The sequence below is a fragment of the Condylura cristata genome, unplaced genomic scaffold, assembly GCF_000260355.1.
Source record: "Condylura cristata isolate star-nosed mole 26May11 unplaced genomic scaffold, ConCri1.0 scaffold00002, whole genome shotgun sequence".
NCBI lineage: Eukaryota > Metazoa > Chordata > Mammalia > Eulipotyphla > Talpidae > Condylura > Condylura cristata.
Genome location: NW_004567103.1, coordinates 32996596 through 33020345, shown reverse-complemented (window position 1 = coordinate 33020345; position 23750 = coordinate 32996596). Strand labels below are relative to the sequence as shown.

General features: G+C 40.3%; 1 long non-coding RNA gene across 1 annotated transcript; it reads left to right on the top strand.

Moving 5' to 3' along the window:
• Positions 1-760: 760 nt before the first annotated feature.
• On the top strand, positions 761-4180 carry LOC105853776. Its single transcript, XR_001145543.1, has 3 exons — positions 761-876; positions 3194-3244; positions 3902-4180. It is a non-coding gene; the product is annotated as an uncharacterized LOC105853776 (long non-coding RNA).
• Positions 4181-23750: the final 19570 nt, after the last annotated feature.

The window sequence follows — 23750 nt, the reverse complement described above, 5'->3', positions numbered from 1 at the left end:
TGACTCAATTATGTTCTAATCAGAAAACATACTGTGATACCATTCCTTTAGTTTTCACTAAAGCTGGTTTCATGGCCCAGCAGATGCTGTTTGGTGACTGTTTCACCACCACTTGAAAAGAACATGTATCCTTTCGTTGCATGTAGATTCAGTAAATGTCATGTAAGTCAGTAGGGTTGTTTAAGTTTTATATTATTTTTTAATCTACTTATAAGTTATATCAGTTACTAAGAGTGTTGAAGTCTCTGGCTATAGTGATGAATTTGACATCTCTTCAGTTCTATCAGTTTTTGCTTTATGCGATTTTGAATCTCCATAACTGGAGCATATATATCTATCTACAATCTCTATACTTTTATGACCAATTAAACTGACTTTTTTCAGTACGAAATGTCCCACTTTTTCCTCTAATAATATCCTTTGTTCTGCATTTTGCTTTGGCTGATTTTAATAAAGCCACTCTGTTTTCTTAGGATTAATATCAGCATGCTATAGATTTTCTACTAGTGGCTTTAATTTTAAAGTGGCCCTCTTGTGTGGGTCCTGATTTTTTTAATCCAGTTTCACCTCTATTTCAACCTCTATTTTCTACCTGGAGTGTTTAGCCTTTTTGCATTTAATTCAGTTACCAATGATTTGGTGTAAGTTTAACCTCTTGCTATTTGTTTTCTGTTTGTCCCACAGGTTCTCTGTTCCATTTTTCTTCTTTCTAATGTGGTGCAATATAGGATAACAACACTGGATAGGTTTCAAGTATACAGTTTCTCACCTTGACAACTGTACATACCACACCATACCCACTATCAAATGTCTAGTTATCACCTACCAACCAACCAATCGAACTCCTCTATGTGGGTTCCACCCTCTTCCCCTCTGGTAAGCACCACTGGACAGGCAGGTCTCTCTTCTTTTACATGGAGTCTCTTTCAGTGTTTCATTTGTATCTCCACTATGAGTGTTCACTATGCCCAATTGTCTAGTGGTTGCTTTAGAGTTCACAATAATATTGCAGTTTTAATTTATGACAGTCTGCCTTCAAATAATTTTTAAATGCTTCATAAGAACCTCATAACAATATATTTCAGTTTCTTCTGTCCTTTGTGTGATTGTTGCCAGACTCTCTTACCTCTATTATGTTATAAAGCCCGAAGTACAATGCTACTATTTTTGTCATAGTCATTTCCAATGCTCTTTACTCTCTTGTGTAGACTAGGATTTTTCAACTGTTGATATTTGGGGCTGGATTTATGTTGGGGGGGGGAGAGGCTGCTCTGTGCACTGTAATATGTTTAACAACATCTTAGCTTTACTCATTAGATGGTAACAACTATCTTCCATGTCATTCCAAGTAAAAAATGTCCCCAGACATTGTCAAGTGTTCCCTGAGGGACAATCTACAGTGTCCACAACTTACCCAATTTCTAATGTCTGTTTCCTCCACTTGGCAAGATTACTTCCCTCAGCTTGGCTTGCCCTTCTCTGTACTATGATGCAAATATGATTTAGACAAACTATGGATCACATCACTTGCTTCCATGCTCTAGGAGATGCCACTCTTACTCTGCCTGTGTTTAATTTCTGCACCAGGTAGACAAAAGTGGCCTGAGACAGAAATTCCCTTAGATGACAGACATACCAACATAGGGGAAGGATGAGTGAAACAATACTGGGAAAATGCTAAATTTCTTCTTACCTTCAACCCAGCACCCTTAGAAATAAGTTGACTAACCCAGTAGAAAAATGGCAAAAAAGAAATACACATTTCCAATGAAAGTATGAAATCTTACCATGCCTAAGTAAAAAAAATTAAAAATCAGTGAAATACCATTTCCGTATTCAAATGTTAAAATAAATATGGGAAAATGGCACCTCCTTCCCTTTTTTTAAATTAAAATTTATTTATTTATGCATATAAGAGCTGGGGAGGAGGCCACAGATGGGGGTGGGGGAGTTTGAGAGGATTCACCAGGAACAGAATAGGTAGAAAAATAAGGCAGGTCTGCTGAGGGGAGCAGCAGGCAAGACAGGAGAGGTCTGCTGCACCATGTGTGTGCCAGCTCTCTAACTGGGGATTGAACTTGTGCTGCAGTGGCTGCAGTTAGCTTCATAGTGTTGAGCCTTAGCCCACTGCACCATCAGGGAGGCCCTCCCCCTCCCCTCTGTGGCAATGTACTTTTCATTTTTATCTACTTTACAGAGCAATTTGGAATTGTCTTCAAGTATTTCAGTATGCCATGCCCTTTGACCCAATAATTCTTTCTTTTTAGGATTTTGCCTCAGGCTTACACAAATGCTCAAAAAATTTTGTCAAGTTTATCATATTAAAAAGTTGGAAATTGGCCCTCCCTGTGGCACAGCGGGGTTAAGGCAAAGCGCTAAGAAGCGTAAGCCACTTCCTCATGAGTTCGATCCCTGCTGCCCCGGAGGTGACCACATCACGCAGATCTCTCTTGACCATCCACTGCTCCCTTCAGCAGTGTACTTCATAGGTCTACCTGCTCTGCCCCCTACTCTGTCTCTGGTGAATCATTTCACCGCCCCTGCACCTCTGGCCTGTACCCAGTTCTGTATTGCATAAATAAATCTTAAAAAAAAAAAAGTTGGAAATTATCTACAATCCAACAATTAGATAGTAAATGAAAGTATCTCCAGGTGAATGAATTTGTATTAACGACAAAAAGAGATGAATACAATAAATTTGGTGGGAAAAGCAAATTCTATAGAACAGAATAGTCTTTATAACTATAAAGCTACACTCATTGTAGCTATGCTTTCTCCATAAATATTTTATCTTGTTCTAATACACATGGCCAAGCAGAAGGCTAGATTTACTAGGCCTCTCCTCCAGTTGTCTCTATTTCAGCTAATGGAACCATCATTCAACCACTTGCTTGTCTCAAACACCTGGTAGTCAAGGGATTTTTCTCACCAAGCTCCCCACTCCACACCATTCAGTGGGAGAAAAGGAGTCAGAAAACTGGAACATTAACAGAGTATTGCCTGGTTAGGACAGAATAGCTACCTATTTTTAATATAGCAATAAATTAGTCACTGTATCAGGCGCTTTATTACATTATCTCTTAATCCTCACAGAACTCTAAGACAAGTGTTTTCAGGTGATAATGCTTTAGTGAAAAATGAGCTCTGTGTGTGTGTTTCTATCTCCTCTCATGCTTCCCTTTCTTTGTTGCAGTCCAGAGGTCCTGTCAGAGATGGTTTCTAGGTACCAGAGGTTGGTCCCAAGGTTGGTATGTCCATGAGGTATTGATTCCACAGATAGTATGTGTAGGTAAATGCTTACATCCCACTGCTTCATTGGTTAAAATTCTATGATATAGAATTCTCCCTTCAGTTATATAAAAAGCATCCTTTAATTATATATTAACCAACTGTATTGTAGATTCACATAGGTTTTTTTTTAATAAAAAATATTAAATGTGACTTACTTCTTAGCAGAAATGCAGTAGTGTTTTAAAAATTAATTTCATCAGATGCTGTGCTAAGTACCAGTAACAAAAAAAAATTAATAAGGACATCATGCTCCTGATGACCTCCCATTCCACTGGAGGAGACAGACTTGTAAGCAGATACACTGGAGTAGAAGGTGGTAAGTGCTCTTCTGAAAATTGAGCAAGGAGTTGTCAGTACAGAAGCACAGAGGGCTCTGCTAAGGGAGTAAAAAGGTTTCACAGAATAGGTGACATTTGAGCTAGATCTTAAAGGATAGGCTAAAGTTTTCCAAGTCAATGAGATGGTCACTATCTGAAGGGCCTAGTATGGGACAAGGCACATGGTGAGACCATAAATGTTAATATCTAGTTCTAATCAAGGAAGTGTTCTCCATAGAGGATACGGTCTGTTCAGTTCAAGCAATATTCATTGAGTACCTTGTATCTTTCAGGCACTGTTCCAGATTCTTTGTCCTATTGCCAAGCATATCCTGTGAAGACAGATAATTACACTAGGATCTAGTGTGAACCACGTCCAGACCTACTATTTATAGATTTTGCTCTCAAGATGGGACAGAGATGTTTGTTTTAACACTGCTGACACATTCTAACTTGACTGCAGCCCCTCACTATACAGCTGACATGTAAGCAGCTGGTGACTATTGTAGACTCAGTTTCATAAAGAATGCATGACAGTTTGCCTGGTTTCTTCCTCTGTTCTAGGGCACTTTGATCTGCACTGGATCAGGCAGGTAGCGACAACGTCTCCTTGCAGCACGAGTAGAGGCCGGTGTCAGTATTTCTTTCCTACTGATAATTACTTCACTGACCTATTCCACTTACATTCTATTCAAAAGCCATTTTATCACATCTGACCACCAAATCTCAATACTTTGTTCTGTAATAGAGTAGGGAATAGTGTGGAATGGAATGCTTACTGTGATGTGATTTATCATATTATCCTAGATACAGAAACTAAGTGTTTTCTACATTAAAAATTAAACCTTTCTAAATGTAAGGAAATTCCTATGACTATTTTGTTTTAATATTTATTTATTTATGCATACAGAACCGGGATAAAGGCCAGAGGTGCAGGGGCAGTGAGAGAATTTACCAGAGACAGAGTGGGGAGCAGAACAGGCAGATCAACGAAGTACACTGCTGAGGGTTGCTGCTGGCGAGACAGGAGAGGTCTGCAGTGCCATGTGGGTCAGTCAGCTCCTGGGTTGGGTCAGTATCAAACTTGAACTGAAGCTGCAGGTAGCTTGCAGTTGCGCCACCAGGGAGAGCCTCTATGACTATTTTCAATGGCAGAAGCTGGGTTACAAACAATAGAAGGGCTGTACTAGTGTGTTACATGCATTTTAATTCTCACAGCATGTCTGTAAAATAGGGATTGTTGTTGAAATGAAGATCCCCCATCCGCCACCCCTTAGTTTGCATCATTACAAGCGGCAGTGGGTGGTGGGCATTTTACTGCCTGATACCAATGACTTCACTGGGGCTCAGACTGCTGGCCAAGGACAGCACTGATGGTGGCTAGCAGTGGTTCCCCGAACACGCTGCCCAGGGACCTGAAGGCCCTGTGGCCCCACATGTCTAGCTCTGGTGATGTGGTTCCTTCCAGCTGCAGGCAATAAAGAGGCCTGTGGATTTGGTTCCTGGAGCTGGGATGGGACCACCAGGTGTGAGCTATGAGCTCATTGGTAAATGGTCCAATCAGCCATGAGAAAAACCTGTCCAATCAGACTGTAGGTTGGAAGTGGGTGGGAGGGAAAGGACCCTGTTAGGCTATAAGGCAGGGAGGGTGCCAGCTTGGGACGTTGATGCTGCCATTAGGGTCTTGAGCTTCTGATCCCCTGCACTCTCGGAAACTTACTTGGGCTCACTCAGACTGGAAACACTCAGAAGCGGCCAACAGCTGAATAGAACCTGAAGAGATTTGCAGAGGCCGGGGCTGCTGCGTCTGACATCACCTGAAAGGAGAACCAGGCCTTGGACCCAGTGCCTCAAAGAGCGTTTGTTGGTGGTGTGAGCTAACTCATAGCTGCAATGCTAGTGACCAGTAGAGACCTGCACTACTGGCCCGTGCTGCCAGCAATGTTGATGAGTGATAAGCCCTTTGTGTCTGGGTCTTTTCTGAGAGCTGTTAATCGTCCAGCGGCATTGCTCCCGAGTGCTACTGCCATTGCTGTCTGGCCCAGCATCCAGGGTTGTCCATCCTCACCTTCAGGCTGTCGCAGTGGCTTGATTTCAGTGGCCCCACCTGTGAGGGCCTCCAGCTGTGGTGAGTAGGATCTCGGCCAAGGCTTGTCGGCTGCTGCAGGCTCCATGCCCTTGTTGATAAGATGCCATCTTGGATGTGTGGGCTTTTGCTTAGGGATTTTGGACACTATGGACACTGTCTGTGATAAGATAGCCAGCCACCTGCGGCCAGGAGACATCTTTTGTCTCCTGTTAAATAACCCCCGTTGTTGTCCCCTGAGCCTGAGTGGTTTTGTAATTGTGCTTGCAGTTGAAGAACCCCTATCCGACCATTGCCCTTTGGCTGGCTCTACTGGCCCGTGCTGCCAGCAATGTTGATGAGTGATAAGCCCTTTGTGTCTGGGTCTTTTCTGAGAGCTGTTAATCGTTTAACCATGTTTCATTATGACTATTACGTAAATTGGGGCTCTAAAGCAAAGGACTTTTAGCTTAGCATGGGGACTGGCAGCTAGATCTATCCAACTGCAAGCCCACTTTTTTTTTTTTAAAGCAGTGTCCAGTTTTAATGCTACCATTTACTGTGTTTCTACTGTATGCCGGACACAATAAACGATGTTTACATTGAAAGAACAAAGTAATAGTTCTTTCAAATCTTCCATTTTTCTTTCATTTAAAGCATTTTCTATGGTTAATGCCATTTATTTATTTATTTTAAAGATTATTTGTGCATACAGAACTGGGGTACAGGCCAGAGGCTCAGGGGTGGTGAAAGGCTTCACCAGAGACAGAGTGGGGAGCAGAGACAGAGTGAGGAGCAGAACAGGCAGATCAAGGAAGTACACTGCTGATGGGAGCAGCGGGTGGGTCAGGAGAGGTCTGCCACGCCATGTGGTCACCTCCGGGGCAGGCGGGAATTGAACTCATGCGGAAGTGGCTTAAGCTTCTCAGTGCAGTGCTTTTACCCGCTGCACCACCAGGGAGGGCCCAAGCCTAAGTGATTTTTAACACTTCCAGGTGATGTTAATATGCTGTCTGAATCAGACCACTGCACTCAGTGAAGAAGCCTGAAGTAAATGGTGGAAAATGCCCCTTGTAGGTTATTTTTACAGTGGTTTGTATTTTCCAGAAAGTACTGAAGCACAGGAAGGAAGGACTGCTGGCTTTGGAGTAAAATAGACTTAACTTTGAACCCACTTTGACACTTTCTTGCCAATAGGCCCTTGGGAGATTACTTAGCATTCTATAAAACACTGAATGTGAAAAATGTACAAGGTGTCCAGGAGAAGAGCATTCTACCATGGAGTCAGTGGAATGAATGCAGCTTCTACAGGTGATCACTGCACACAGTGCATTGGAAGGGCCTGGGAAACTTGTTTCCTGCATAGAAAGTCCATCTTCTGCTGCCCATTCTTGGAGGAAAAGCAGGGGAGGGGAGGCTGTTCTCATAATGACTACTTAATGTTGATTCCTTTATTGCCAGACCATGTGGCTTTTGTGGGAGTCAACCGGCAGAGGAAGATCCCCTTTCTCATGGATGCCCTTCGCCATGGATGACTAGGTAAGACATGAATGCCTGGGTGAGAGGAAAAGGGGAAGCATATTTTAATGTCTTCTATTAGATTGGAAATATCTTCTGTAATAGAACAATGTCTGGATGGTAACTAGGTTTCTTGGTTGTTCAATTATAGCCTAATTTTTCTAGAAATGCACTACATCTCTAAAGAGCACTGTATTTCAGTGATGTTTTCGGTCATGTTATGTGTTGGGGTACAATATCATTCTGTACTGTGTTCTCAGACTGGATGAATAAACAAAATATCAGGCATGTTAGCAAAGGAAAAACACTTTAATTCTATACATATGGAGAATTTGTGTAGCTGTAATTATAAAGAATGATAGAGCAGAGGAAGAAAGTTTATCCTCCTTTTGGGACCTGGAGCATCAAGATGAGAGAAGTGGAGACTTTACATGATGAAGAGGAGGTGACCTAATTTTTACCCTGAGGGTAAATGAGATTCTTACACAGAGAGAACATGTTACCTGATAAACTAGAACTGGATGAGACCTCTCTAGGTCATAAAGGAAAGGGCAGTGATTACTTCTTAATTTGGAAGAGCTGCAGCTTAGGACATTCTGATCTCTTCAATTAGGGACAGATGAACATTTGGGACAAGAGAATCTCCTTCCACCCTTCAGGGCCCAAACTGCTCTTGAGCAAAACTATCTGCACTCTTTTAAGTTAATAGACATCCTGGGGCTTCGATTTGACACCAGTTCCCACACCAGTGTAGCAGGAGTACTACTCTGGACCTATGGGAAAAATTGAACACTTCTGGGGAAGACAGACCCCACATAAACTTTGAGGAACTAGTGTGGAATTTTTAACACTGTTTCTGTGAAAAATAGTCACTACTTGGGATGCCAAGACGTAGTTCTTTCCTCTCAGTTAACTCAATTTAACAGATCCAGTGCTGACTATCTAAGGAAGCAGGAACACAGTTGCTCAGAAAATACAGTTCTCTGGAGTTGAACAGAATTTTTCTACCTATGGATTAAAGGCCATTTCTTCATTTGTGTTCCTGTTCTCCAAAACAACCCATCATATATTAGTATAGTGGACATTGACATATAAATAAATTTTAAATCAGTAATGACCTCATTTTTAGATTAGACAGTGGTGGTCCTTAAACACCTCGACAACTTTCTTCAAATGATCACTTTCTTGTTTCCTAAATCAGGTGTTTTGATGGCAAGAGTTTACAAGTCTAAGTTGTTGCAGCAAAAATACCATGGTGAATTTGAGTGTGAAGGCTGTGGTGGTGGTTCTCATTATACTAGAAAGCTTATAGAAAGAAAGTGACAAACTCGGGAGCTTAACAATTTTAGCTCAAGGGGCTGCCACAAAATCAGGAAACTTCCTTGATTCCTGCCCCCCAAACAATGGTGTTCTTTTTCTACCAGAGAGGCAAAAGTACTCCCCACAAAACTTCTTTAATTCTTCAGCTTTCTGCATTACAACATAGATTTTCTAGGCATCAATTAAGAGTGGTGTTCTGAAAATGACGATAACTTGGGTAGGCTATTTTGAGCCCAGCTACCTCAGGCCTCCAATTTATTTATTTATTCATATGAAACTGGGGTACAGGCCAGAGATATGGATAGTGAAAGGATTCACCAGAGACAGAGAGGGGAGCAGAACAGGCAGATCAACGATGAAGTACACAGCAGCGGGAGGATCAGGAGAGGCCTGCCATGCCATGTGGATCTCCTCTGGGGCAGGCGGGGATCGAACTCATGCGGAAGTGGCTTTAGCTTCTTAGTGCTATGCTTTAACCTGCTGCGCCACCAGGGAGGGCCAAGAATCAGTCGTTTTTACAGAAAATTCTGGAATCAGAACAGTTGCCACTTGTGTTTTCTTTTAGTACTTTTTAGTACAATATCAAAAGTTCTTAGAGGTCAGGAATGGGAAAGGACATAAAGAGTACATAAGCATACCACCCTCCACCCAAATGTTTCCAAGAGGTTAAAATAGCAGAAATAGAGAACATAGGTAGCCTGGTGACAGAAGAGCAACTAAACATTCCAAGAATAAATGAGAGAGGAAAATTTGTATAAACTCATAAAGGCCAGGGTCAGTGGCTGGGGTGTGGGGTATGGTAGTTATTATGTTAGTATCAATTAGAAATTTCTCTCTTCAGCAAAATTGAGTACTGGTTACCCAAATAAAGTGGATATTTCACTTCAAGTGTAAGTTCCTGAAGTTTTGGTTGGTCTCCTCATTTTATTTTATAAAAGTTTTGATTTGTTGTGATGGAGAATTCCATCTGTATAAACACATCTAGGAATCAAGCCAGGGCCTTCTTCCTGGTAATCCTAGCTCTGTGACCTCAAGCAAGTCACTTTGCCTCTCTGGGACAAAGTCCTGCTTAATTAATTATGAAATAGAGAAATGATAAATCTTATGTAAGCCTTCTTCCAACTTTCAAATGCAGTTATTAAATAAGAACTGCAGTTATCCCTGCAAAAGCCTTGATTTAGTTGTTAAAAAATAAAAAGATAAAAACTCCAGCAGGGGTCAGTATAGTCACATCAAGCGCTAGTCAATCTGATTCTTCTGTTTTAGTTGATGGTACACGTGATTACTTTTGCCTCTTAGTACTCAGATTATCTGAAGATGTATCCAGAAAACCCATTGCATTGTTTTTTTTTTTTAACTTTATTTTCCCTCTTATTTAGAGATTTTTTTTTACCTCCATTGATAGTGGAATCCTTCAAAATTATTTTGCTAGATTTTTCACCTCTAAAAATTGTGACTTAATAGTTGTGTATAGTTCTTTTCATAGCATACTTAAAGAAAGAACACAAAATACAGTCCTGCTCTGAAGAATTTTAAGTCTATGAACACATAAAACCCATCCTTCAGAACCCATCCATTCCTGAAAAGTCTAGAATTCTATTGATTACTTATAAACTTCCTTTCTCATCTCCCAAAGTTATTATGCTATTACATGTGTATATGAAACCATAAAAGAGTTGTTCATATATCTAAAGACAGGCTAAAGATTTTAATCACAGTTCAATCTCCAACCCATTGTCAACTTACATGTTTTTACGTTGACAGTGTAGTGACTACACATGTGACAGAGAAGAGCATCACTGTGATGCTGAAAGGTAGGTGTCTAACAAAGGCCATTTTTCTCTTAGAAAGTCAGTTCCCCAGAGTCCTAATTTAGGGTTGAGTCCTTAGCTTTTCATCCTAAATTTTAGGGCTCTTTAAAACTGTGATTCAACTTATGACTACTCCAAAGGGGTTTGGTCTACCCTAAAACATCTCTCTAAATTCTGTATGTTTATACAAAGCCTGACAAACCAAGATTATTCAATTATTACACTTTTTCTCTACAACTGTTTCATTGTATTCGATCAAAGTGTTAACTTCTTATACCATGAAGAAGCCTTCTGTGCTGAAATAATGGCTACCCTGTAATGACATTACTTAGCCCAAAGTAGCTCTCAACAGACATGTAGTAAGCACATTTAATCTCATTCTCTTTCCTCTTTATATGTACCTGCCTGTCCCTTTGAGGGAGATTGTTATTGTCCCTCTCAGTGGCAATCCTAGTGGCTGTTGCCATTTCTAATATTTTAAAATTCTAATATAGGCAGAAGAGTAGATTTCTTTTCCAGTTGTTAAAAAGTAAGGAAAACCTTACATAATCTTCTCTAGTGAATCAGGGGTAACCCAGAGATAAATACAGTGAAAGTGATGGTATGAGGTCATGAGAGACATTACCACTTCTGTTTTTTTTTTTTTAAGATTTATTTGTGCATACAGAACCAGGGTACAGGCGGTGAGAGGCTCCACCAGAGACAGAGTGGGGAGCAGAACAGGCAGATCAGGCAGATCATAGACCTACACTGCTGAAGGGAGCAATGGGTGGGTCAGGAGAGGTCTGCCGGGCCATGTGGTTCACCCTTGGGGCAGGCAGGGATCCAACTCATGTGGAAGTGGCTTTAGCTTCTTAGTGCTCTGCTTTAACTCTCTGTGCCACCAGGGAGGGCCCACCACTTCTGTTTTTGACTTCTTCAGTTTTGATCTCTGTGCATTGGCAATAAGGGATGCCAGTTGCTGTCCCTCAAAGAGCACCTAGGGAGAGCAACTTCAGACTCCTCACAGTCGCCAGCACTAACTTGCCAGTTACATTAGGGAGCCATCTTGGAAGTAGACTCCTCCCAAGTAGATATCCCCTCCTTTCTAGATCTCTGCAGAACCACCTCCTCCTCTCTACTTGTATATAGCTTCAACCACCTTAGTCCTGACTTCACATAATGATATGTATTCAGCTGCCACAGTTCACTGATCAGATTTCTCTGGGGGTGAGTTGCAGTTTGGGTTATATATACTCAGTCAACTATGGCCAGGGATGAAGGTTCAGGCAAGGCTGTAATACCAGCATAAAGGTAGAAAGCCTTTCTTAGAGAAAGGTGTGTGAGCTGCACATGCCCTGCAAATATGTTCTACCAGTGTCACAATCTCTCTAGCACTAGTACTTCTGAATATGGTACTTAGTATACTCTAATTGCTTAATTTGTAGGTCTCTATTCTGTAGGTACCTCAAAAACAGGGACTCTAGCCTATTAGAGATGCATCTCCAGCATCTAGCACAGTATCTGGCCTATAATCTTTTTTAACTAAAATGAATAAATGATACCTTCAAAAAAAGACTATTCATGAAAACACTGACATTATTACTTTATAGAGGTTACCAAGTTAATAGAAATACCCACACAATTTGAGAACTGAATTTTTGCTTAGTATTTCCAAGACTGGGATAGGTTTGTGAACGTTCAACATGTATTTTGTTTGATTTACATGGTATTAAAAGAATTGTTTTCAGATGACTTGTCCACTGGCTTCACATGTTTACATTCAGGTGCAGGCACAGAAATTTTATTTAGTTTATTTCTAAAAGTCTAAAAAGATAATTACCAGAATTTCTAGTTTGACATAAATTTATTTCAGAAAGTCTATTATGTCTGAAGACTATAGTATTTCAGTAATAATTTAAAGGACTTTATTCAAACTGTACTCATTTTATGAGTGACTTTTAAGAATAAGGGATATTTCCTCTATTTCTTATAGTAAAAGATAAATGTTAGTTGTTTAAAATAGTAAATCATCCTTATTAAAAAAGGTATTCAAATGGAATCATTTTAATTATTTTAGTGGTCATAATTTACACTAGTGATTATAAAAGCCTAACCAGTGATGTCAGTTATGTCTCAAATTTCTAGATGCCAAACTTTGGGCATAGAATTTATACTAGAATAGACCTGTGAATCCTTTTCAACTAGAGCATTTCACTATTTAATAATAAACACACTCACAATTATATATATAAACTTTGGCAATTTATTTTCATAATTTGCTTTATAGTTTATAAAATACATTTCAGAAACATATATGAATATGATTAAAATTCTGAATTTCTAAAAAAAGTTTATAATACCTGACAGGATGTAGTCACAAACTAATATATATTCAGCATAGAAAACAATAAAGGCAGCACAAAGATAAAACTAAAAATCACTCCTCGTTCCTACATTTAGGAATAATTACTGTTGATACTCAGTTTATCAATCAACTGAAGTTAATCACTCTTTTCCCACCACATAATGTTTTTGTATGTTATCATTCAGTGATTACATAGTAGCATGTCTTCTAGTCCAGAGTGGCCAGAGAGCCTTGCCCTCTGTTGTCCTCCTCCTTCTTACAACTGAGCCCTGAGGATTAGTGCTATGCTTTCTCTGAGCCCCAGATGCTCCTGCCAAGAGCCTCCACGGTGTGGGTGAGCTACTCCACCTCAGACTCCAAGCAAATGGTTTGGCGAATGTGCATCTTGAATCTGGAAAGTAAGATGAGTAGGTTTCAACAATTAGAATGTATGTATGTATCAGTAGGGATTTTCCAGAACATTATTTTCAAAGACATATTTTTAAATATATTAACAGAGGCCAATGTTTTCTGTGTGAGGTGTTTCAGAATAGGTGGCATTCCCAAAGTGGCTTGTTCATGTCAGTAGTTTTATCTATTTGTAGTCTTTTCAGCAATCCTATGAGGCCTGTACTATTACTGCCATTTGTAGAGAAGAAAACTAGATTTCATATGGTTATGGAATTCCAGAACCATGACTTAAACCCAGAACAGTCTATCAAATCCCCCATGCAGCTTAACTTTTGTTTAAAATGGGCCAGAGGAGAGGAATTCTGAGTTTGCAAGTGTTTGTTCATGTTTCTGGCTGAATTTACAGGATTACTTCACTTTTTATTTTGAATCATGTTTTCCAGCAATCAAAGGGGTGATTACAGGATGTTTTCTTGCCAGCAAAATCTGTTGAGCTGAATCACAAACATTGCCTTGCCTTCTGTCACTTTTCATAATTTATTCATGAATTACTGGTTCCTTATTAGCATTATATCCAAGTTATGTATTTTGAATGATCCTTTCAAGGCTTTTGGAAAGGTGTTAGAGCAGAAGTGGAGAGAAGCACTTTGATAGTTTTAAGTAAGAAACAAGTGATTATCATTTAATAGTATTTAAAAATATATAAGGGGTACTTTAAAAGTTAATGGCCAGCCCATCAGAGGCACCAAATATAACCCTTACAAATCACAGGAAATGAAAAGACTTTTTGGTAATATCACATGATGGAAACTCAAGCATTGGGAGAGCAGGGTGTATATACATGTGCATTAGCTTAAATTGTATTCAAAAGGGTTTAAGTAAACCTTGGGGAGCTGTTTAAGCTGTTTCTGTAAGGCTCGCTTCACATCTTCTCCACAAGGCAGGTAGTTGTGTAGGAAAGATGGTTATAATTCAGGAGCAAGTGAAAGCCATCTAGAACCCACCAGAATGAAGTGGTGCCTACCAGATGGACTGAACATCCCCATCAGTTTTTGTTTCCTCTGACTTTGGGGGTGTGGGTGACCTGCAGAAGCCAGAGTTTTCTTCTTGGATCTAAACATCCACACCTGGTTCAGGAGTCAGAGGCAGAAGGAGGTTCTATGGAAAGGTAAAGTGGCTAAGATGTGAAGACAGCCTTACAGAAATAGCTTAAACAGCTCCCCAAGGTTTACTTATGAACCCCTTTTGAATGCAATTTAAGCTAATGTATGTATATGTACACCCTGCTCAGTGGCTGCTGCCTCACCTCGGAGGAGAACCAGTAGGTACGTGACAGTGTCACTCTGCTCCAAAATGGCTGCTGCCTAGCTTCCACCTTCTACATTTCTCAAAATCTCTCCTGTGGCCCACTAATTTATAAAAAGGAAAACTAAGAAATTTAGTTCAGGCCAAATGGACACATGACAAAGTACCACAGTTACACATAAAGAATGTTACATGTGTATGGCTAGGGAAAAAAGCCAAGTACTGTTGACCCAAATACACCCCAAATCCTTCATGGGCGACTGACGGTGCCTCTGCCTTACACAGCGCACAGCCATTCTTCTTGGGGGCTTGCTATCTTCCTGCACTTTTACCAGGTATGAATGACAGATCATATAACACTGCTTCAGGACTTTTGCTGCCTGCCTATATATTGACGCGGAGTGCAGAGGTTTTTTTTTTTTTTTTTTTTTTTTCCCCTGTGTTAACTAATATCAATAGCTTCTACTGTTAATGTTACTTGCTTTTTCCGATTCTCAGAAAGCTCCCTTCTCAAATTTCCAATTCTTACATTGTAGGATTTTTTTTAAAGATTTATTTATTTGTGCATACAGAACTGGGGTACAGGCCAGAGGCTCAAGGGTGGTGAGAGGCTTCACCAGAGACAGAGTGGGGAGCAGAACAGGCAGATCGACGAAGTACACTGCTGAGGGGAGCAGTGGGTGGGCCAGGAGAGGTCTGCCACGCCATGTGGTCACCTCCGGGGCAGGCGGGAATCGAACTCATGCGGAAGCGGCTTTAGATTCTCAGTGCTGTGCTTTAACCCGCTGCGCCACCAGGGAGGGCCATTGTAGGATTTTTAAAAAAAGATTTATGCATACAGAACTGAGGTACGAGCCAGAGGTGCAGGGGCAGTGAGAGGATTCACCAGAGACAGAATAGGGAGCAGAACAGGCAGATCTATGAAGTACACTGCTGAGGGGAGCAGCTGGACATGTCAGGAGAAGTCTGCGGCCATGTGGATCACCTCCGGGGCAGGGGATTAAACTTGCATTGTAGTACCTGCAGCTTGCTTTGGGTTGTTTTTCGCCTTTTGTATTTGTTTCTCATTGCTGCTATAACATTACAAGTTTAGTGACTTAAACACAAACTCACCTTAGAGTTCGAGAGTTCAGAAGTCTGAAGTAGGCTTCAGTACACTAAAACTGGGGTAGTGGCAGGACTATATTACCTTAAGGGACCTACGGAGAATGTTTCTTTGCCTTTGCAGTTTCACAAGATGGCCGACGTTACTTGATTCATTGGCCACTTCCATCTTCAGCCACAATGGCTGATCAGGTTTCATGCTATATAATTCTGACACTAGCTGTTCCACGTTCAAAGCCCTTGTGAGTACATTCAAATCTCCTTATTTTGTCAGCTGGTTAATAACCTCCATTCCATCTGCCAGCTTATTTTCCCTTGTCATGTAAGCTAGCAGTCACAGGCGTCAGGTATAGGACCTGGACGTCTTTGCCAAGCGAGGGACGTCATCGTCATGCCTTTCCTTTGCTTGGGCTATTCATAAATGGGAAGTTATTAATAGTGTCTCAGGCCCTTTGCTTTCCAATTTCCCACAATCCTTACTGTGAAGCATTGAATACAAACTAGCTATTTATTGGGTAAACACAAAAAAACGGAAGAAGAGATAACTTAAGAAAAAAAATCAGTTACTCTTTAAAGTATTTTTCCTTTCACCCAAACAATATACTCTATTTATGAGGCCATCTATGTGGACAATCTTATCTCACCACAAGAACTTTTTTTGCAATTGGTTCCCACAGAACCTAGTGGAATGACTGAGATACATGTGTCCAAGTGCTAGACTGCTTTGTTGCCTGCTTATCCACCCATGATAAAATTCCAGACCTTTTGAGGGGAGAGAGGGAAGGATGGAGGTTGATTCACAATTGAACCCTCTTCCTTCTTGCTACTAACATTCAGCTGCCTTCTGCCACCCCGGAAGCACTCCAGTACCTCTATTCATTTACCTTTCAACCACAACTCTGGTAATCATCAAAGATGACATTCCACAGTTACTTTACTTTTAATCATATCCTCCTTCATCTAGTTCAGCTGCTGTCAAAAGACATTACTCACTGAATATCCATCTGCTCTTTCAAATTTCATAGACTCATTGCAAATAGATGGGAACATATGGCCACTTCATATGGATAAAGGATTGTAAACTTAAATGGCATATTTGGCTTCTAGACCAAAGCATTTAAGTACTGGTGGTCTTTGCCTCCCCTGCAGAAACCTGGAAGCTCTGTTGAAATAGTACCATTTGGGAGTAAAACATGAGTGATAAATAAAACTTTGTTTCATTTAAGATTTTTATCTGACTCAATAATTTAATGAAGAATAACTCACTAATACAACTACCATTTCCACGGTTAAACTATGGGACACATGACTGGAAGTTGTTCTGTCTTTGAAACTATTTCAACAAACACTTAGTATAGACTGAGATCTTGTTTTGGTTTGCACTTGATTATAATACTACTTTGCTTGCAGATTTCAATTCATTGACCACTTAATCTTAGTCTGTTTAAGCTATTGCGACAAAATACCACCAATTATGTAGTTTAAAGCAACAGATCTTTTTTCTCACAGATTTGATGGCTAGAAGTTCAAGATCCGGGTGCCATCATGGCTAAGTGAGAGTGCTCTTTCAAATTCATAGCAGGCACCTTTTTGCTTTACCTTTACATGGCAGGTGACTGGCCTCTTTTTTTTTTTTTTTTTTTTTTTGTGGTGGCTAATTCCATTCTTGATATTTCCACTTCTATGACTACAGTACCTCCCCTAATCCCTAACTTACAATGTGCTATCATCTCTGAGCCTTAGGGTTTCAACATGTGAGTTTTGTCAGGCTATTCATCTTCAGAACCAAGCACCATTCCGCTAACTTCCTCTCATCATCTACTTCCTATATTTGATTCTTCTTTTGTCCATTTGAATTTTGTTGATAATCCAGATGTCATTAGCTTAGACCCTTTCCAGTCAATACTCTAGCTTACCTTGTGTTTTTGAGATGTATGTCTGGCAAAGCTGCAAACTGGCAAAACCCAAGCTGGATGAATCCAGTTAACCACCTTCTCTGTTTTTGTACCCAGGCTGAAGAGCACTAGTAGAGAAAAATCATGAAATTGCAGTTTTCAGAGCTACCAACATTTTTGGGAAGTCTACTGTGTCTTTATAGTCAGTTGGCTCTTCAACTTTTTTCAAACTTGTCTTTCTACATATTCTATAAGATGGCATGGATAAACTCACCTTCTACTTGAGAGGAAAAGGATCAATGTTAGGAAAGAACTACCACAGCTTTTCAAAAATCAACTTTATAAGCCTATTTGCATCAGTTCCCATCCTGTCCTTTCCTCTTGTTAACTGTTGCAGCCCTATGAAAGACCAGGCTCTGTGTCTTTTTCCTTAATCCCCATCATTTTCCAACTTCTTAGTTGGAAATAAAAACTTTTTTTTGGCTCTTGTCCTTAATCACTATAGAAACTTCAGTCTTTGTGTCCTTCCCATCAATAAGTTTTCAGTCCATCTCCTCTTAAAGTCAGCCTGCATGAGACACTTCCTGCCAGCTAGTCTTTTCTTGCTATGTTTACCCAAACATTAAGTGATAGAATTCTTCAAAGTGAATCATAAACACTTCCCTTTCCACTCTACCCTCTCTTCATAAACTTTTATCTACTCCCAGAGTATTCAATTTCCTTTTTATTTCCGTCTCAGACTTGTGCTGAATCTCCAACCCAAATAGCTGACTACCTATTTGATATCTCCAGAGGACTGTTTGAGGCCTTAAATTCAACATACCCAAAACTGAACTTGAGATACTTCCCATCCATCTTTACTCTCATCTCATTAAATAAATCCCAGTGTCAACCCCTGGGATACTCAAGCCATGTACCTGGGAGTATTATTTGACTCATCTCTAGTTCTCCAACTTAGCCCATAAATATTACTATATAATGTGAGCATTTATTAAATCAATTCACTTTTTTTTTAAGATTTATTCATACAGAACTGGGGTACAGGCCAGAGATGTGGAGGGTGTTAGGATTCACCAGAGACAGAGTGGGGAGCAGAACAGGCAGATGATCAAAGTACACTGCTGAGGGGAGCAGCGGGCCGGTCAGGAGAGGTCTGCCGCACCGTGCAGTCACCTCCAGGGCAGACAGGAATGGAACTCATGCGGAAGTGGCTTTAGCTTCTCAGTGCTGTGCTTTAACCCACTGCACCACCAGGGAGGGCCCTAAATCAATTCACTTTTATTGTTATGTTCAATTTATAGTCTCTACTGGACTTGTGTATACTTCCTCTCACGGCTTTTTTTTCTTTGGCCCCCATGTTATTCTCTACTTTGCATTTAAAATGCAAACTTAATTTCCTGTTCCATTTACTCTGAAGAAAAATTGAGGTTCTCAACATGATATGCACTACTTCATCTCACTCTTCAACCTTAAATATATCCCCCCCCCTCACATTCTACCATTTAGTATTATATTACTTAGAACATCATGGGTGTATCATAGATTTTTTTTCTTTACTCAAGTTTGTCTTATATGAGTTGATGCAAAGTATTCTTCACTTGTAGGCTCTGAATACAGAATAGCATGATTAAAGCATCCAGTAAGTATCTGAACTTGAAATGAAGTCTCCCACGTGTCAAAATTAATGAAAGAACTCTAAGCAGAATCTTTATTCTCAGAGTTCACAGAGTTGTTGTAACCAGATTTAGGTCTTGAAGGCTGAAATTTGTTCCAAAGATGGCCCTGAAGGAAGCTGCTAGCCTCCAGCACCCAGAAGGAAAGCTTGAACTGAGCCATTTAGATAAATCTGGGAGTCAGAAGAGTTGGGCTGGCTTTGGAATAAAGACAGGAGGAGCTTTACTCATCAGCCCAGATCAACAACATGGCTATGGGGGCCTGGGATCACAGAGGAGAAACATCAGCTGAAAAAAAAATCAAAACCCTAGTTCCATGCACAGATGGAGAATTTAAAAGCACACTGCTTGTGTGGATGGACGGAGGGAGACTGAGAAATCAATCTAAGAGGGGTCCAATTTGCTCAAATTGAGGCAAAGGAAAAGCACACCTTCTTTTGGGGGTTTAAAAAAAAAAAAGGACCTTCTAGCATACTTTCCCACAGAGAGCTCTTGTCTAATGATGCGCTCATACTCAAAAATTAACACCATCAGGGCCCTCCCTAATGGTGCAGTGGTTTAAAGCACAGCACTAAGATGCTAAAGCTGCTTCAGCATGAGTTAGATCCCCGCCAGCCCCAGAGGTGATCCACATGGCGCGGCAGACCTCTCCTGACCCGCCCGCTGCTCCCCTCAGCTGTGTGCATCAATGATCTTCCTGTTCTACTCCCCATTCTGTCTCTGGTGAATCCTCTCACCGCCCCTGCATCTCTGGCCTATACCCCAGTTCTGTATGCATAAATCTTTAAGAAAAAAGTTAACACCATCAACCAGACAACTGTGCAGGAGAATCAGCATTTGAAACAAATAGCCAAAGCGTGAAAGAATAGAACAACCTGGGAGAAATTTTTGCAAAGTATGTTTGAAATGTTAAAAGGGGTAAAGGAAGGGATAGGAAAGAAAACAGGAAAAAAAGAAAAAAAGACCAGGGTTTGGGGGAAATCTACTAGAATTTACAAATCAATTTTTTCCCCCATCTCAAGATCCTGGTAAATATTCTTCCCTTTGCCTTGGACACACAGACCTCAATTCTTCACCTTCAAACTCCTACTCATCTTTTGCAGTCTCAGCACAAATGTCATTTCCTAAGGGGGCCCTTTGCTGACCTCTGGGAGACGTTGACTTCCTCTGTAATGAACTCTCATGGCTCCTTCACTTCTCTTTTTAGCAACACTCATCACAGTTATGATTTCTTAGTCAATGTTTGTCATTCCTGCATGGCTGTAAACTCCATGATGACAGGAACTATTTCTGCCTTGTTTTCCACTTTATCCGCAGTGCCTAGCACAGTGCCTAGCACACGGATTATTGACAGGGCAACTACACATCCTAGGGTCATACCAGTTTACACCTGCTGCCTGGAGTAATTATTAGTAATGTTTTTTGCTCCTTTTTACCCAATTTGAGTAACAGGTTATATGAATACCCTTGTTATTGGCTAATTGGTTTATTGAGTCATAATGCCTAACTCACTACCTCTATTTCTGCCCTTAAAATCTTGTTGAGGCTCCTCTGCTGTCTGATTTTCCTGCTGCTAATCCATGGCCCTAAAATCTTTTAGCTTGCTTTCTTGCATGGCTACTGTAGACTGAACCTCTTTCTTGAAAAGTATCCTAAATATCTCAGTCCCTTTTTTTTTTTTTTTTCTATCCTACAATCTTGTATATCCCTAAATCTCTAGTGGTCAACATTCCTTACCCCTTTACTTGGATTGAGGGTATCTTGTGAGTTCTTTCCAGAAACAGAGTTGATATTTCTGCATGTTCTTGCTCCATTTTCAGCTGGCCCACTCAGGGCTTCCTAGAAATGTTCCTGTCCTGCTCCCATCGCAGATTTCAAACGTGGCTCTGCCCTAGCCCTGTCATTCTGTATTAGGGTTTTGCCTTGTTGTGTGTGTGTGTGTGTGTGTTGTTGTTTTTTTAAGGTTTATTTGTTTATGCATACAGTTCTAGGGTACAGGCCAGAGATGCAGGGGTGGCAAGAGGATTCACCAGAGACAGAGTGGGGAGCAGAACAGGCTGATGAAGTGTGGGGCAGGGATTGAACTCTCACTGAGATGGTCGCAAAGCGGCCACAGCCAGCTTTGCAGTGCTGTGCTTTAAGCCACTGCACCACCAGGAAGAGCCTAAGGGCTTTGTATCTGTGAATCTGTTTATCCCAATAAGCAGACTTCCTGGACTATGGGGTTCCTTTTTTTAAAATTCAAATCTTTCTCTAGCATCTAGCAGATTTTCTGGCACACAGTGCCAGAAATAAGTGCTTGATCAATGGATGGATGGAAATTTGATCAATAAAAATGAATTACAAAGCAATAGCACAAGAAATATAAAACAACAAACTTATGATATTAATGTACGACAAGATTAGAACTGATTTACATACTTTAAACTATGGCAAAAAAGCAAATGTACACTACTTTTCTTGTTGTGTGGCATGTAATATGAAGCATCATAATGATTAAAATTATAGATACATCATAATGGCATTTATTTATGTTGTATGCTTACATCTAACTGGCTTTTTATGTCTCTGTGGTATCTATTCTCAATGGATTCAAAATGCCACTGAGACCCAAAGATTTCTGAAAATTTTGTCACTGATAATTGCCAGATTAAATATTCCATATATTTTTTCAGTCTTACATATTTGGTTTTATTGAGTTACGGTAGTTTCTACCCAAAGCTATGCTCCTACAGTTCCAACTATGTGTGCCATTTTCTCCGAGTCCTCATCCTAATCCTCCAAAGCCAGTATCTGTTTGTCCTATCATACCTCTGCCAACTTCCCTGTTCTTAGTTGTAGTCTTAGCTATTGAACAAGGTGGTTTTAAGACTTCCTAACCTCTCCTTACCACCTATTTTCTATAATTTCAGAACATTCTGAATTAATAAGTCATATGTTTATCTTTTGAATCCTGATTAACTCTTCTCTGAGCAAATGCTAGTCATAGTTTAACTGAAGTATCTTACAGAAACTACATCACTTTAAATATCCAAGAAATGCAACTGATTCAATCATATACTTTTAAGTGACTATTCTTTGTCCTTGTCTCAGAAAATGGGGGGAGAGGGACTAACCACTAAAACATCTCCTCTTTAGGATTTAGGGTTAACTATTGTCTAGCAACTCAAGAGGTATGTTTTTTGTTGTGGTAATGTTAAGTGGTGACCATCACTGAGGTACAGCTTAAATTCACCCAACTAAGGAGATTCTATTCCTAGATCTACTATTCTGCCAGCAAGAAACATAAGCTGGAGAGGGAAGAGTTGAAATTAGAGACTGCTAAGTAATCTTTGGCAACTGTGTGAGCTACATCTAGGTGTACAGAACAGAAGGCCATATTTATATGGAATAGTCTTTTTCTTTTCCCCCTCAAATGTCTGTGCTATCATGCTTCTGTGTTTTATTGCACATTTACTATCCAGTATCTAATATATGAGTAGGATATAGAGCTAGTTTAAAGAGCACTCAAACTGACCTGGATTCTAGTGGATTCTGTCATTTACTATTTATGTGACCTTTGACAAGTCACCAATTACCATGATACCATGTCTTCATCTGTAAAATGGGAAGAATAATAGTTCACTGAGTTGAGATAACAAAAAAGATACTTAAAATATCTGAACATCTGGCATTGGTAAGGCAATTATTTAAATAAAATCTTCATTAAAGTTACAGTTCTGTTTTTTGTTTTATTGTCTTCCTATTCACCCACATGTACTTGGTCCCAGGACAAGTTGGAAAAGGTAGTGAAATAAATTTTTATTTTAGTTTGAGAAGTATGGCATTGGACTGGTTTGCCAACAGAAGTAAGCTATGTAGATGAGTCTATTTGATTTCAGGATGATGTCCAGCCTTATCCTTCACCAGCCTGAGTACTGCTTGTTCCAGAAGTGTGTTGCTGAAAGAGTAGAGTCACGCAAAGTCAGGTGTGGTGTATCAAGTAAGCAATGCCAGGACACAGTTTGGAGATGTGGTCTAATAGTCACCTAGAACCAATTATTGCCTCTATGTACAAAGAAACTCAATTAGACAATGTGAGGTAATGCAAAAGGACAAATCAAATTGAATTTTATAGCATCAAAAATACATGTGAGGTGGGACTATAAAGACCTAAATATTGGTAAAGATCAGGGTTCAATTCCTTCATTTTATGGATAAAGAAACAGGACTTGGAGAGTTAAGTAACTTTCCCAAGCTAGCAAAGCCTGTGCCTTTCTGATAAGCCAAGACAATAACCTCTTGATGCAGTTTCTGCTGCATATAAAAATTGAGGAAGTCATTTAAATTTCACTTAAGGAGGCCCTCCCTGGTGGCGCAGCGGATTAAAGCATTGCACTGTGAAGCTTAAGCCGCTTCTGCATGAGTTCGATTCCCGCCTGCCCCGGAGGAGTCCATATGGCGAGGCAGACCTCTCCTGACCCGCCCGCTGCTCCTCTCAGCAGTGTACTTCGTTGATCTGCCTGTTCTGCTCCCCACTCTGTCTCTGGTGAATCTTCTCACCCTCCGCATCTCTGGCCTGTACCCCAGTTCTATGTGAATAAATAAATCTTAAAAAAAAAAAAACTTCAAAATTTCACTTAAGGAAACTTAAAAAGACACATACAACAATGCAACCACTTCCAGTAATCGAAACAATGCTAAAAATCATGATCACAGAAAGATTCTTGTGAAT